This window comes from Beta vulgaris, chromosome 8 (assembly GCF_026745355.1).
Source record: "Beta vulgaris subsp. vulgaris cultivar EL10 chromosome 8, EL10.2, whole genome shotgun sequence".
NCBI classification, from domain to species: domain Eukaryota; kingdom Viridiplantae; phylum Streptophyta; class Magnoliopsida; order Caryophyllales; family Amaranthaceae; genus Beta; species Beta vulgaris.
Genome location: NC_079209.1, coordinates 40,468,854 through 40,487,006, shown reverse-complemented (window position 1 = coordinate 40,487,006; position 18,153 = coordinate 40,468,854).

Here is an 18,153-nt window from a genome sequence, read left to right as displayed (position 1 = left end):
TATTTTCCTAAACTCTAAAGCATTGGAAGGCAAACTTTATTTACCAGTGATGAAGAAAAGATGTAAATTTGCGTATATTTGATGAGAGAGAAACTCGTAACTCAATATCCCTTTTGGTATATGGACCTTTATCATAATAATCACTCAAAAAATTAAAAAGTTTCTGATTTTATTTTTCCTTAATTACGAATTAGTTATCAAATCAGTTTGGGGCTTGAATTTGTTGATGTTTCTTTGAAAATCATACTTGAATTTAACCGTGGATTAATTCTTGCAACTAGTTCAAATTAATGATTGAAAATAGTAGATGTTAGTCTAGTACAAACACTAGATCAACTACAAGAGGGGGTGAATTGTAGTTGTGGAGATTTTTAAATTTTTGCGGATAATTAAAACTTGAAAGTTAATAAAGAGAATAGATACTAAAGGGAACACAAGAATATACTTTTAACAATGTTCTTTTCCATAATTCTTTTAAAAGAAACCTTGCTCTTTTACTTATAATAGTTATTACAACTTATTATAAATCATCACTCTGTTCCTCTAGGAACCTGTTCCCATTCACCTTGTTCCCCCTGAACACGTGACTTTCCTCACTTGACTTCACTCGAAGTCTTCTCTTTATCTTTCTCTTTCTCACTCTTGATTACAAAGAGCTTATTCTCTAAATCTCACTCACCCAACACTCGAAAATAATACAATCATTAAAAATTTGAAGGGCATAAAAATCGAAATAAACTTTCTAAGATATAAAATATGTAAATCTGGAAAGTTGTAGGTTTATTTAGGTTTTGTAGTGCTATATATAGGAGATTGCAGCTGCTCCTATTTTTGCTCCACTATGCAGAAATAGGTGTTAGAGAGTGGCCCATGATCAACCGTTGTTGTAGCCGTTATGCCCTGAAGCTCGCCCACTAAGTCCACGTCCATTCAACCATTACTTCATAATAACAATGTGGAGTTAGTTGTTGAACGCTGATTGTTTGTAATTAGTTGGACCTCCTAGATTCTATGAACTGATTGGTCAGTCGGTTTCCAGTCTCCCTAGAATCTAGGAACTGCAACTAGAATTCAGTTTCCTCCTTCATAGCTCGGTTTGTTATTGCTTATTACTTCCTCATTTTAAATCGTTCAACCTGTATAAATAACAAACAAATACTCCAACTAATATCATGGAACTTATTTTTATTCAAAATAATATTCCATGTTATATATTAGGTTAATTCAAAGCAATTCGAGTGCATACAATAATTAATTAAAATAACTTGACTAGGTTAAACTCATAACCATTTCTCCACAAGTTATTATTAAATTAATTATTCACAAAAGAATATAAAATGATTTATATACAAAGATTAAAACACAATAAAATATAAGTCCTAAAATAATTAACTTCTAGACTTAATAACATATTATTTGTCATCATTAAAACAGTGAATACAACAATATTCCCCCTTTTTGATGATGGAAAATAATTGGCAAAAAAAGTTAAAGAAAATAATGAAAAAAAAGAAAGAAATTTGAAATTTATTTATTAAGACTTTAAACTATATATGATTCCAAACTGTGACAAAGGACAAAGACAAGATTTAAGATTATCAAGAAAAGCAACAGGAACTAAGTTATCTCAGAAATTTTCTAAGTCTGCCAATATAATTATTCCCCCTTTTGTCATCATCAAAACTAAATAGTGAACCTGCAGCACTAGTAGAGTCACCAGTCTTAAAATCAAGGCAGTAGCTCTAACAGTTTATCTCATAATAATAGTCATCCAAACATTCCAAGTAAGAGTAGGTAAAGCAGGAACAAGCATCACAAAACATAAATATATCAGGAACAGAGTTCAAATTTGCAAAAGATAAGAAGATGAATTTGATAAGAGAAGATCATAAGATTGTTTAGAACTTCTTGTGTCTCAGCAGGACACAAAAAGCAAGCAAAAGAAATAAAGATGCAATTGTTCAAACATTTTATACAAGCCCAAAGAAACTGAATCATTATAGTCTAAAGAAAGAGGGACTGGGATCAGAGTAATTCATAGATGAAAAAGGAGGCAGCCACTGTATCTATCTTGGTACGAATGTTTGAGGCTCCCTTGTTGATGGATTGAAGAAGTTGATCATGTTGCACATCTTGGTGAGCAATCAGGGCCTCTAAACCTTGCACCCTTGTTCCCAGTAGAGCAATGGAGGCTTGAATCTCCTTCAAAATTCCATGGAGACCATCAGTGGATAGGAGAGGGAAATCTACAGCTCGAGAAGCTGCTCCTTGAGGAACTGGATCCTCATCCAAGTCAATCATAATTCCACTTACCTGGTTCCTCTTGGGCTCTGCTAGTCTCGGACTTTTCCTAATAGATTGCTTGACCCCAGTACCTTGTTCCTCTTATCTATTTCTCTTTCCAGTAGATTCAACATCATTCTCCACCTTCACCTTTACTTCCTCAACATCATACTCCAGCACAACCCCTCTGACTCTCAGACTAAGTCTAGAGAGTGTATTCTTTGTTAAATAGTTTTTGGGTTCAAGTTCAAAGGATGGTTGGGAAGGGAGTTTGATTTTGCATTTTCTCAAGATAATGGAAATTAGATTTCCATAGCCAATTCAATTTTTATGTGTAATAATTACAGTGGGTGAGGTGAGTGATAAGCAAGGCAGGAAAGTTGATCTGGATATTATTAGCAAGCTAAGACAGTAATAAGAGAAAGATCAAGAAGGTTGGCTTGGGTTCTATTTGAGGTATGAGGAACAAGAAACCTCCAAACCAATTGAAATAGGAACTTATGAAAAGGGTTAAGATCTTTTAGGTCCATGGAGAGATCATAGGGATGTCCACCAAAAAATTTCAAAATTTTACTATTTGTCGCCCCTTTCACATTCAATTTCGCTTTTCCCTTCAAATATTCTTTGTACCCAATAGCAGGTACATTAAACCATTCACTCAATTTCTTTTCATCAAACTTAACTATATTCCCCCCAACAACACTAATGCACAATCCATCAGAATTTTCAAACTTGGCACAAAATTCAGTCATTTCTTCCTCATATAAACCCTCATTTATACAAATAAAGTGAGACCATTTTTAAAACTTAACAATATCAAAAAAATTCGGTCCATTTTATCTTTTTGCACCACCCCTAATCAACACACAAATCGATCAAAAACTTAGAGGATTTTGATTTCTTACCTCGCTTTGTGGGAATTTTAAGCGTCTTTTCAACTTCTTCCTCATCCTCATTTTCTTCTTCCATTTTCTTGGAAGAATGCTCAATTTCAGGTGATTGATCTTTGCATGCCGGAGATTCGTGGCTGGAGAGCTCTATTTCATTGTCACTTTCTTCATATTCGACAAGAGGAGACGGTTTTTTACCGGGAAGATTGAAGCTCTCGGTGTTCGATCTTTTAGGAGCCATGAAATTAGGGTTTGAGTTGAGAGAGAATGAAGATGAGAGGTTTTTTGAGGTTTGGTGATTTGGAATGAATTGTAAGCGTGAGTAAATGATGTGATGGGAAGAGGTTTTAAGAGGGAAACTTTATGCGTGTGAAATAGGTGTTCATTTGATGAAAGACTTTCCCTTTTTCTTAGACATTTAATATTCAATTTCAATGGGCATGCATTTAGGATATTTTGAACCATTGCAACGAATGAAGTGGGAATGGAAGAAGAAGAAGTCGAAGAAATAAAGAAAAGAACAACAAAAAGAATGAAAGATAATAAAAGAAAAAGAATGAAAGATATCTGAACTCATGTATATAATACACTTCAAGCTAAGTTGTACAAGCACCATTTTTATTTACTCAATAACTAGTGAGGACACTAAGGGGAATATTATAAAGATAAATGTGAGTCCTTATCCTTAACTAAAGGTGTATGAAAAAAATTCATGAAAGTTGCAGGGCACACTTAGTAATGAGTATTACATGGGGAGTTGATTATAAAAACATTTTCATATTATTCTGATCATCCCTAGTTCCAAACGAATCTTTTCAAATCTTTGTCTAGAAAGAGGTTTGGTCAAGATATCAACAATTTGATTTTCAGTAGGACAAAACTAAACTTTAACTAAGCCTTTTCAACATTGTCCTTCAAGAAATGATGTCTAATATGAATATGTTTGGCCTTAGAATGATGCACTGGATCCTTGGAAATACGTATAGCACTTGCATTATCACATATAGGAACACATTTGTACTTAATACCAAAGTCATGTATCTTTTGTTTGATCCATAGTACCTGGGAACAACAAGCAGCTGCTGCTACATACTCAACTTTAGCTGTTGATAGAGCAACATTGTTCTGTTTCTTTGAACTCCAAGAAACTAAGCTTGTTCCTAGGAACTGAGCAATTCTAAAAGTGCTTTTGCGGTTTACCAAGTCCCCATCATAGTCAGTATTAGAATAGCTAACTAGGTCAAAGATGTCACTTCAAGGATAGAACAAACAAAGATCATCACTTCCATTCATATACCTAAGAATTCTCTTGACTGCAGTCAAATGAGATTCCTTCGGATTTGACTGGAATCTAGCACATAATCCAACACTAAAAGAAATTGTCAGGTCTTCTAGCAATTAGATAAAGTAAGGATCCAATCATACCTCTGTATCTTTTCTGATCACCAACTTTACCACTTGGATCCTCATCCAACCTTGTTCCTGTCCCTATAGGAGTGTAGTTGGTCTTTGCTTGTTCCAGTCCATATTTCTTCAATAGTTCTTTTACATATTTTTGTTGATGGATCATTGTTCCTCTTTAAGTTTGCTTAATTTGCAATCCAAGAAAGAAGTTCGATTCTCCTATCTTACTCATTTCAAACTCACTACTCATTAGATCAACAAATTCCTTGCATAGAGATTCATTAGTAGCACCAAAGATTATATCATCAGCATAGATCTGTACTACTAGAATGTTTATTCCTTTATATCGAAGGAACAGGGTCCTATCAACTTTACCTCTAATAAACTCATGTGAAAGTAAGAATTTTGAAGTTCCTTCATACCAAGATCTAGGAGTTTGTTTCAGCCCATAAAGAGCTTTATCTAGCTTATATACTTGGTTTGGAAGTTCAGGTTTTTCAATTCCAGGAGTTTGTTCCACATAGACGTCTTCCATTAAATATCCATTTAAGAAAGCACATTTGATGTCCATTTGGTACAAACTAAAACCCATAATTGCAGCAAATGCAATCAAAATTCTAATGACTTTTATTCTAGCAACAGGAGCAAAGTTTTCATCGAAATCAATACCTTCTTCTTGATTATGCCTTTTTGCCACAAGTCTGGCTTTGTTCCTTATGACTATTCCATGTTCATCTAATTTGTTTATGAAGATCCATTTTAGCCCAATTACCTTTTGGTTCTTAGACTTGGTCTCAAGATGCCAGACCCTGTTCCTCTGGAACTCATTCAGTTCCTCTTGCAAGGCATTTATCCAGTCAGACTCTAATAAGGCTTCATTATGGTCTCGAGGTTCTGTCATGGACAGGTTAGCTTGGAATGCACAAAAGTTTTTGAGCCGGGATCTTGTCTGAGTTTCCTTCCCAATATCACTTATGATCAACTCCAATGGATGGGAGTTCTGGTGCTTCTAAGGTTTTGGTTCAAATCTCCTTGATCCCGTTCCTTCTATTTAAGGTTCTTTTGTCGTTGATTATTCTCTGGATGCAATGCTTCTTCCTGTGCTCCACCACCAGGAGTTCTTTCATCTACCTGTTCCCCTTGAGGATTAGGATCAGGAACAGTCATCTCCTTTTCAGGAATATGCTTTCTATCAGTACCCGCAGGAGTTAATTCCTCATCAAAGTTGATTGACTCTTCAGATCGAGTCAATATAATTTCAAAGTCATTATTATAACATGGTTCCTGGAGAGTGTTAGTTTCATCAAAGATAATATGGACACTTTCCTCAACACACATTGTTCTTTTGTTATAGACTCTTTAAGCTTTACTATTTGTAGCATATCCAATGAAAACAACTTCATCACTTCTAGCATCAAATTTTCCTAAGTTATCTTTACCACTGTTGTGTACAAAGCATCTACATCCAAAGACTCGAAAGTAAGAGATGATGGTTTTCTTCCTTTGAGAAGCTCATAAGGAGCTTTCAAGGTAATGGGTCTCAGCATGACCATGGTGATGATGTAGCAGGCTGTGTTCACTGCCTCTGCCCAGAAGTTCTTTGGAAGGTTGCTGGCTATAAGCATTGTTCTAGTTATGTCCTCTAGAGTCCGATTCTTTCTCTCAACCACACCATTTTGTAGTGGTGTTTTAGGAGAAGAGAAGTGATCTAATCCTTCATTGCTGCAAAAATCATCAAACTTGGAGTTTTTAAACTCCTTACCATGGTCAGATCTTAAATGCTTCAATTTAAAACCACTGATCATTTGAACTCTCTTAGCAAAAGTCATAAATTCATCAAATGTTTCATCTTTACTATGAAAAAAATAACCCCAAGTGTATCTTGAAAAATCATCAACTATAACTAATGCATTACCTGATCTGCTTTGGACACTTACAGGACCACATAATCCATGTGAATCAATTCAAGTAGACTTTGTGTACTTACTATTTTCTTTGACTTGAACAAGGATCTCACTTGCATTCCTTTTACACACGGATCACAAACACAATGGATAGTGAACTTAATCGTTGGTAAACCAACTACTAAGTCTTTCCCATTTAGTTTGTTTAGTAGGGACAATCTTGCATAACCGTAACTCTTGTGCCACAATAGGGGATCTTCTTTAATCACATTTAAACAAGTGAGATTGTTCCTAGGAACAAGGTTGAGATCAACCATATAGGTATTTCCTTTCCTTGTTCCTTCAAGTATATTGGTTCCTGTACTTTTATTGCTAAAAACACAAGACTCATGTATATAACACTTGTCTTCTATTGTTAAATTGTAATCGTTCGCAAACCTTGATAGAGTATAACTCGTATAGAGCTGTTTAATATTGGGTACCTGCAAATACAAATAACACACGGATATACAGACAAACAACTAGGAGACATGCATGTGTCCTGTGATGTGGGTGCTAGTGTATAAATAGGACATGATTTTGACTTGACTTGATTGATCGATTTTAGGGTATGAGATATGGTATGAGATATAAAATCTATTGAAAGTTCGATTTTGGGGTGGTTGATTGATTGATCGCATAAGGCTCTCCTTAAATACTTAAAATCACATGACTAGGTGAGGAAATGAGCAATTAGGAAGTGTATAATCATAGAAATGACAATACAAATGTGTCTTTAGTCATTATGGTATAGTACAAGTTAACTTTCATTGAGTACTAGGACTGACAGATGAGGACTTTTATTTCACACATCAGTTCACCCACAGCTTAGTGCCACCATGGTGTACTACAAGTTAACTTTGCTACATGTTATCATTTTCTCTCTCCTCTTGCTGCAGCGCGTGTTTTTCTTCATTAGTTTGCCCTGTTAAGTCTCTTTCTAGTTGTAGTTTATGTGCTCTTGTTGTTGCCACAACATGCTAGTGGATGCTACTGTGACACCACATTTGCTGCCCTTTTTAGTCTCTTGAGTTAATGTTGATTGATTCCGTCTTTCTTTTGTGTGTTTCTTACATTTTCAGTTAGTATGAGGATTTGGTGCTTATGTGTTTATATGATAGTTGTTTTAACATTTTTATATAATTGTTGGTTCTTGTAGATCTATAATCTTATGTAGTTTCTACTTCAAGAGTAATGCTTGCCTTAACTAAATACAAAGGATCGAATGAAACATCATGTACTTTTCATGCAAAATTTAGTTCTATTTTCTCATCTCGATAGCTCATGCCCTTTTATTTCATTGCAGCTAGGTATGTCGTTATATCTTGTCTTCTGATCAGACCTATATGTTAACTTTGAAACCTTGGCAGTTGACTGAAATTGTGGAGCCTCCCAGTGTAGGCTATTGACTTTACCATACATAAAGCACATGGAGTTTAAGGAAGTGTTGTTGATTGTTACACCATAATGGGTTATGGGGTGTTTGGCAATTAGACTTTTAGAGCAAAAAGAGAATTTCGGACCACTTTTAGAGTTTTGACTAGTCAAAAACTCTAAAAGGGGTGTTTGGTAAAATAGTATTTTAGATAGAGTTTTGGAATTAAAACTCTCAAAATAAAAAAGCTCCTAATAGGAGCTTTTTCTTTAGAGGATTAGGTAAAAATATATTCAATGACTTCTTTTCGCCTTTCATAATAATACTAGTTTTTAACCCATACAAAAATTGTACGGGAGCCATATTTGTATGTGATATTATAAACTAATTGCAAAAAATGCACGGGAAGTTTTATAGTAGATAAGATTTGTTTGTGCATAATGTGCAGGAATTGTTTTATTATTAAGTAGTTGTTTTTATTCCAAGTTAAGTCATAAGCAGGTCTTTAGTTTTTAGAACTCGTGTAAATATATACTATATACTACTTTATTTTTAAATTTTAGATCAAAAATATTCAATCAAAGCTTCATTAATATATTACATATATTCCATGATTGCGTCAAAAGTTGTAAAATATAAGATATTGAATCATATATCCTCTTAATATATGTTATGTTAATTTTTAAAAGTGAATGAGATACTACATTTAACTTCTCAAAAAAAAACTACACGTACAAAGTATATAATATTTTTTTTTTCCATTTGTTTCCTTTGTCCCATTATTAACTTTGAGCACCCAACAAATTACATAGCTTCATGTGGCAAATTAAACCCTCCCCCTTGATCGATTTATACAAGTACATAGTTGTTGTTGAGATAATTTGCTTATAAAATTTGAATAAGGGATAGTGAGCTAATCACAAAACTTGGTAATATTTGTTGTACATAACTTAACTAAAGTTAGTGTCACTAATTTACCTTGATATAGGATCCTAATTTACATTCAGTTATTCTACGTACTCTAAATTTACCACACATTTATCTCAAACATCTAAAAAAATGTTAAAGTAATTATAAGTTGCCGTAAGGTATCTTATTATTTCGAGTATATTTTTTCCTTTTGTATTGTCCACAATTTTTCAAACTTCTTCTGATTCATCGTTCAAAGGCATCAACTATATTATGACTAATATGCTAAAATGTAAAAGCCTTTAAATGGGATGGTAAGGATTAAAAAAATTTAGATTTTATACTTGTGCAAATTGCAAGAAAATTTTTGTTTTATAAATTTAAGATTTTAGTTAGTTTCTCTTAAAATCATGTTGTGAATATTAGCTTGTGATTTAATGTTTTATAACCCGTGACCTGGAAATATTTTTAAATTGGCTTATGATCCATATGTTCTGTGGTTGTCGTAGCTAATGTCATGGTGAATCATGTGATCTACAATGTTATTTTTAAAAACAAAGTTGATTAAATCTTTGCTCCGCCTACCACTTTTTTCAAAGACCTAGATAAAATTACAATTTGAACCACCACTGGCACTTAAACATACACCTGCTTTTCATCCCCGCTTCCGGCAGCCCCCCCCCCCCGTTCTTGTTGTCGTCATGGTATCGCTTCTCACCGCCTCAGTCCACCCACTGCCCACTGATTATATATAATTTTATATCTTTCTCATTTTTATTTTCCTAAGTTTATATAAATTTAATTTTATTTTAAGTTTTTGTAACATATCATTCTTGTAAAGAAAAAGATAGGATAGATTCTAAAGATTGTTTTTCATCTCCTTTAATTGTATAATTAATTTATGAGAATGGAAATGGAAATGTGAAGATAAAAAAAAACAACAAAACATGAAATGCTAATACAACATTTTTTGAAATGGAAAGATAATGAATCAACAAAATATGGATAATTCACCTAATAGTGCGGAGATTTAGTACAACATATTTTTTCTTCATAATGAATTAATACGATGTATGTAGTTAGTATTAATAATCCATGTTAGTTATTTAATTCAATTTTCTTAACTGATTTTTTGTTTGTTAATTATTTTCAAGAAAATTTATACTTCGCATTATTTGAATTATGCAACAACACGTCTTCTACCTATTTTAGGCACTCAATCTTAATAATTTGGTTCTCCATATTCCTCTTGTTGCTCATAAGGATTGGCTAATTATTTAATAACTCTTTGTTTCTTGAGATATTTTTCTCGTTATAGGTTTTTTATTATGATTTAGCTTCATTGTATTTATATATCTTTTAGATTTTTATGTATTTGTTGTTGCTTCATACTTAACATTTTCTTAGCCCTAAACTCATTCACGTATACAATTGATCTTTTCTTTCTTTCTTGCTATTTTGTCAGATCATCTTCTATGGCTGCAATGACTAACTCCTAATTCACTCTCTTTAGCTGCAAGAAACATAATAATTTTTGTTTTCAAGCATCAACCACATGTGTCTTCTCTCTTAATTACTCTATAATCAATTTACTTAACAACTAAAAGATTAATCATTTAATTGACCTCGAAACCTCCATTGTTATAATTTCAAAGTTTAAGCAATGAAAGATACCATAAATTTTTCAACAAATACCGAATTGATTGTTTTTTTCACCAAGTACCTCTACATTTTTTAGGGTTCACCATATGGTCCAAATTTTATACAAATAAATCATAATGACTAATGACGGTTAATTTCAGTAGTCATCAACCCCTAATTAACCATCTAATCCTTAGTTACTCTAGCATAATGTGTTATAGTTTAACGGGAAAACAAAAGCAATTGTTTCAACTGGCCCTAGGCAATTGAACTCCTTGCCTAGGCTCGGGATATAAATTATAATAGCCCAGACTTTAAGCAGTTTTAATGAATAGTTAATTATTTTTATTAGTTTAATTAGGTGATAACTTTATTTTTTTCTGAAATCAGCTTATGGAATATGGGAATCATTATCTACATACAATTACGATTTTATTTTATAGGCAAGTTACTAAATTCGATTCTTTGAACTTATAATCTAAATCTAATTTTGATATTATATTATGTAAATATAAATCACCTAAATCTAAGTCTGAAACTAAAATTAGGTGATAACAACCTAAAGTATTATAAAATGTCAATTATATACAACTTTTACTACGTAATTCAGAATATTATAATTTTTGTATTATTGGAGAGTTCTCAACATCTTGCTTCGAAATAAGATCGGATTGTTTTATAAAAAAAAGAGATGAATGTTTTATTTTTAACCTATATGTTGGATCATATTATAATAAAGAAGTTATTAAGAAGAATATGAATTTAATATAATAAGAATTATTTTAACTAATATGTTGGATCAAATTATACTACGGGCCTGTTCGGCAAAAGTAGTTGTTGGCTGTTAGTTGTCGGCTAGTAGTTGTTAGCTCTTGGCTGTGAAAGTAGCTGTTTACAATATAAGTGTTCGGTAAAAGTAGTTGTTGTGATTATATATGATAAAAATGACATATTATTATTTAATTATAATATTAATTATAATTATATGATTAATTACTATATTAATTATAATTATATGATTAATTACTATATAGTTTTAGAATTAATATAATTATAATCAAATAATATATCTAATTTATCTTATTTATTATCACAAAACTAATGCAATGAATATAAATCAACCACATAGAAAAATAACTGTTTGCTTCAAAATAGTATAAATTAAGCTATTATGGATTTTTTGAAACCAAATCCAATAATGCATTTATATATGGTTTATTGTGTTTTAAACTATCCTAAACTCTATTTGATAAATATGGATCTTTGATTTTAGTAACCTTTATGGAAATAGATTTAATTTATGAGAAAAAAAATGAGAATGTAATTCGTCCAATACAATGCTAGAACCTTGATCTCATCTATTATGTAGAAGAACCTAGAGTATCTCTCTTACTCTTCCCTTTCACAAAAACAACATGCATAACCATTTTACTTTTTCTCTCTCTTTTCGAAATGGTTGAAGACTCAATAATCTCAATGTCATCTATAATGTCTCTCCTCTATTCCTAGTTTCTTCTAATTTTTCTCTTCTCTGCAATTTCTTCTGCTGCCCATGTTTCTTAAAATTTTGAAGCTTTCAGTTTTGGATTTGAATGGCTGAGACACTGGACACATTTTCTTGTGGTGACATCGTTTGTTATGGACGCTTCTAATTGGTGGAATAATATCAATGATTCTCATCTTCAGTAAGATCAAAATTTACATATCTTATTCAATCTCTATGAGCAGACAATAAATGAATTGGGAAGACATTTAAAGTCAAAAATTATGCAATTTTAGAAAAATATTTATGGTCAAATTTATAGTATGACAATTAGGGATTTATAATAGGCAATTATTTTGTGATTGATTTTATACCAATCTCAACACTCAACAAAAAGAATACTATGAATTTTGAATCAATCACACGTTGATTGTGATTTCAATCAAAGTAATTAGCCTTGATTTTCACATATGATTCTTTGCTTGGAATAAACAATGGAAAAAGCTAAATGCAGCCATAAGGGCTGCATATAAGAAGCTAAAAATAGAAAAAAAATAAAACAAGCATTAACTGATCATTTATCACATAGATTAATGATGCAAACTTTTGTCATAAATTTACAACTAAATTCCATTTTAAGCAATGTATTTATGTCTTATATGCAGCCCTAAGGGCTGCATAGCATAACCCATAAACAATTTATATTTGACTTTCCTAATATACATTATTATGAGTGATATCATGATTGCAATTTCCTAGCTATTAAGATTAGCACATACTCAAGATTTATGTGTAAGCGACACGTAAGCAATATCTCTCAAACATCCTACATGTGGCAGCTCAACTGTAGAATAGCAGGGAAAGATGACATGTTGGCGAATTCATTAGAAGCATGACACCTTGGCTTATTTTTCTAGGTTTATATATAATATATATAGATATAGATACTACTATGAAGTAGCATAATAATGCTTAAAGTAGAGTTTCAGAATTTATATAAAACCTTTCTCGATATAATAATATGTGTGTGTAGATGATCAAGGTTGACTTAGTGACGATATTGCCCTTATTTTATCTTACTAAGACCATCATTAGCTACTCACTTTGCCTCATAAAATTGCTTTTACTTTATTAAGAATTTATTTTTATCCTATTCTAGTTAACCAAAAGGATAGCTTTATGCTAAACCACCAATCTCTTTTATTTCCTTAAACCCATTGTCGCAATTAAAAAAGTACGGAGGAAGTATATATTTGATGGAATTAAAGATTAAAAAAAGTTTGCATATCTTAGTAAAAGGATAAATGGTAATTAGAACACTTTTATTATTAACTAAACATTAGATGCCTTGATTTAAAAAAAAGGAAAAACATAATAAAATTAACTAAAAATGCTCCATCTCCCAACTAAAATGACTAAGTCAATCAGTTATACTTTACAACACTTCCAGTAATTGCTCCCCTCTTTCTTCCTGCCTTTCATATATTTCAAGTCTCTCTCTCTCTCACATATGCCATATCAATTTGTTAACTACAAAGCAATTAATTACTACAAAATGATACACATTTTATTTTATTCTCATTCAATTGCAATTATGATTATGAAGATTTCTCATTTTGCTCCACACAAACACATTTCCAGACTTTGAAGCCGAAGGTTCTTGAGATCTCAACCCTTAAAAGAAAATGAAGGAAATGAAAATCATGCATAGCTTTTACGGTATGATTTGGGAAAAATATAAGCATTTTGATCATGCATGTTACTTTCGATGTTGAAGAATTTATGGGTTCAAATTATTTTCTGAAATTCTCATCTTCAAGCTTTCAAATTTCTAGATCAAGAAATGGAATAGAAAAATAGTTTGATATTCAATGTTGTATGCAAATTTCTTTTATATTCTATTATAATTTGGTAAGTTTTTAGTATATATTTTTTTTACTGTTAAATGTGGTTGTCTAAAGACTGATTTTTTGTGCTCCTTTTTCATTATTTTATACTCTATCAATCTGTTGTATATGCCTTTAAAAATTTGTAATAAGGCCACGATTTATCTGCAATAATATGATAGTATAAAATGATGAAGTGATGAAGGATAACTCAATATATAATGAAAATGATGATGTGAAAATAATCGAACATGATTTTTGGGAGAATCCATAAATAGAAAATTATGATGTAAAAAATAGTGTTCCTGTTCTTTCCGTGAACTTTTTGGATTTTTTTTCCGGAGATTTTTGATATGAAGTGTAACTTGTGTATAAGCATTGAGCACTATTTATACCAAAGAATTTTGCCTATATAATAGTAATTAATTGATTGCATTTGAACGGAATCCATAAATCAAGCAATGTTTTAAAAAGTAAACAAAAATTAATTGAGATTTCCTAAAAATGAAACCAATCAATATCGTGCATTATGGGCGTAATTTAAGGCAATTTATATGCATGGCTTTAGTGGGCGACACATCAGCATGTATAACCAAGAGAAAGACATACACATGGCAGTGGAGTGGTTTCATGCTTTGAGGCCTGTTAACAGATGATGTTAGGCCTTAAGAGAATGATAACTCAGCTTATTTTTCTAGGTTTATATAGATATATAGATTATAGATATGTATTAAAATGTTTATAAATGTTATTTCACACAAACAGATGTTAATAGGCTTTTAGCAATTAGTTAATTGTTACTAAACACATTTACAAAAGAAAGTTGTCAAATCAACAGTTAAATCTGCTGAACAAAAGGTTAAAACTCTAACAACAAACTTTAAACTCTAAAAGCTAAACTTTAAACTCTAAATTTTATTTGCCAAATAGGACCATAATGTTATTTGTAGTTTATTGCCATTGTAATATTAGATTTTGGAACTTTGATGAAGTGTTTACAACTTACAATGATTATAGTGTATATACTATTTGTTTGGTACCCATTCCTGCTCCATTATTGCGGTTCCTTTTTTTAAAGACTTCTTACCCATCCTGCTGGCCAGCACTGGTAGCAAGTTTTTTTTTTTTTTTTTTTTTATAAAAGCTCAAATGCTCCGGTTACAATAAAAAATCGAAACACTTGTGAGACCAAATGTTTCGGTTTTTCATTAACAGCTGGAGCATTTGAGCTTTTTTTACTATTAAAAATTCTTAAATGCTCTGGTTTTTAAAAGAATCGAAGCATTTGAGTTACCGATGCTTTGGGTACAATCGGAACATTTGTAAAATGTTCAAATGCTCATATGACATCTGCTACGGGTCAAATACGGAGCATTTGTTGGCTTTTTAACAGGAGCGTTTGAGCATTTTTACGCTAGTGCATCCACAACAAACCCCGAAACTCACCAACACCACCTCCATAACCCATGCCCAAACCCACCCACCCACCCAAACCCACGACCACCCCCAAACACCATCCCAACCCACCTAAATCCATGCCCAAACCCCCCACAAAGCACGACCGCAAAGGAGAGAGAAGATGATGTTGGTGGTGGTGGTTTGTAGTGGGTGGTTTTTGGGGGATGGAGAGATGATAAAGGTGATATTGGTGGGTAAAGAGAGGAGAGAGAAGATGATGTTGATGATGGTGGGTAAAGGGAGGAAAAGAGGGATGAAGGTGATGAATGATATTTAGAAGAGGGATAAAGGAGGAAAAAACAAATCTACATTTTTTAATTTTAAAAATAATAAACGTTTTTTTACCAAGTACCCCCGAGTTTTCATAAAATTCATCTGGTACCCCCCAAGTTTTCAAAATACATGGGGTTCCCCTAAGTTACAAATTAATACACTCAGATACCCCTAATGACTAACGGCATTAACCGACGTTAGTCTTAACCCTAATTAACCGTTAGTTTTAACCCTAAACCCTAAAATAACTCCTAATTAAACCCTAACCTCTAACTTCTAATCCTAACCCCCCCCCCCCCCCCCCCCCCCCACCACCCCTGACAGCCCCCACCTAGCAGGCCCCCCCACCACCACGTGGTAGCCCCCTCCCCCTACCCCGTCGCCACTGCTAAGAGGTTTTTAGTGTGTCGTTAAGGCACCAAAAATCGCTTTTCAAACAATACTTACAAAACCTAACAAGTAGTTACTAAGAAAATAGTAAGGGCAAGTCAAGGGTCGATCCACAGGGAAAATAGGATTGATTAAAGTCTATCAAGTCCAGACTACCTAATTGAATGGTATTTGGGGGTTTGAAAAGATTTGGTAACAACTATGACTTGCTAAAAACTAGAACTAGCAAATAAAACGAGTTAATTTATCAAATAGGAAGACACTAGAGTTAAGGTTACTACTATGAATTAGAACGGACAATGATTGTTGATGCGATTGTGAAGAAATGGAGATGATCATGCAAGGTTTAGTTTTCCTCTAAAATACTCGAATCCTCTCTCGAATGATCCTCAAGAGTTTTAACTTAATCCATCAACTGAATCTTCTCTCGAATGGTCTTTAGTTAATTGATTTAGACATTCAATAAATTTGAAAAACCCCTAATAAAGGATCTCCTTAATTTCTATCCAATATCTTGGCATATAAATTAAGTTGATTCTTGGGGATGATAAAAGAGTTCAAAATTCGATTTAAGAATATTTGAGTTCAAAATACCAAAGTATAAATATGATCAATATCTATCCGATCCTAAGGTTTCAAAACACTAAGATCAATGCATAACTTTCTTTAGAACATCACAATCTCATCAACAAAACATTTAAAACCCTAATTCATACTTTCACCCTAACACTAGATAAGAAACTATTCACTATTCATGGATTCTAAGCAATTAAACATAAAATCTATGACTAATCTAAGGCTAAATATGATTAAAAGATAATTAAACTAATAGAAATCACAATTATAAGAATATGAGAATGAAGATCTAAAATAAACTAAAAGCAAGAACAAATACTAAGAGAATGAAATAAAAACTGAAACTTCAAATTAAATTCAATAAAAAGTACCTTTGATGTTAATGGAATCACAAACTATGATTAATGATCTCAATTCTCAATCAAAACTCAAGTGTTTTCTCTCTAGTATAAAACCCTAAAATACTCTCTAAAAACTAGAATAAAGTGTAAGTTCCTTTTTCTAAAACCAAAAACGTCGTTTAATAAAGCCACGAGCTTCATTTTTCGGAAACGACGGGTGCGGGCAGACCATGATGAGGTGCGGGCGCACCAAGCAGAGGTGCGGGCGCACCAACATCAGGTGCGGGCGCACCAACATCAGGTGCGGGCGCACCAACATCAGGTGCGGGCGCACCTAACTCGTCTGCCTCAAACTTGGACAGTTCAACTTAAAATGAGCATAACTTCTTCGTTTTATATCCAAATCAAGCTTATGACCAGTCGTTGGAAAGATATCAAAACGAGCTTTCACCAACAACCAGAATTACCTTCATCATATATGTGGTTTGAAAGTTATGTCCATTTTAAGTTCTTTGTTCAAGATTCTATTGTGCAATGTGCTCCTTTGTGCGAGTGGACATGGGAATGGTGCAAGCGCACCATTTCTCAATGTGTGCTTTGTTTTCATTGCTACCTTTTCAAACTCTACAAATCGTAGTCATCTTATTAGTTTCACCTATATCAAGAACATGGCAAAACAAGGTGAAAGCAAATGTACTAGAAATTCGGTCAAAAATGACTAAAAATCTAGCAAAATGTCACTATGATCAAGTATGATCAAGTGAATGAAATAGAAGGAAAAATGGAGAAGAAAGATGGAAGAAAGGGGAGAAAGAGGATTAAAATGAGTTAAAAGAAGTCCATAAAGTACATTTGAAACGCACTTATTAGCCACCCCTGTCGAATTACCTGCCCCCTCCCCCTGCCCCGTCGCCGCCCTCCCCCAACCCCATCGAATTCCGCACCCCCTCCCCCGACGAATTCTGCACTCCCTTCCCCCACCCCCGACAAATTCCGCACCCCTCCCCCACCCCCGTCGAATCACCCTCCTCCCCACCCCCCGTTGAATACCCCCTACTCTGCTCTACTCCAGTTCGAGGACGAAGGAGAGAAAATTGAAAACTTGGGGGGTACCAGGTGAATTTTCTGAAAAACTCGGGGGTACTTGGTGAAAAAACCGAATAATAAATTAAGGGAAAGAAAAAAGAGATATGAAATAAAATCAAGATTTACCTATTGTTGCAGGTTAATAGATTAATCAGATCGTTTTTGGAAGATTGGGTCAAAAGTTGGGACCAACCATGGATTTTCCGTAGTATGGA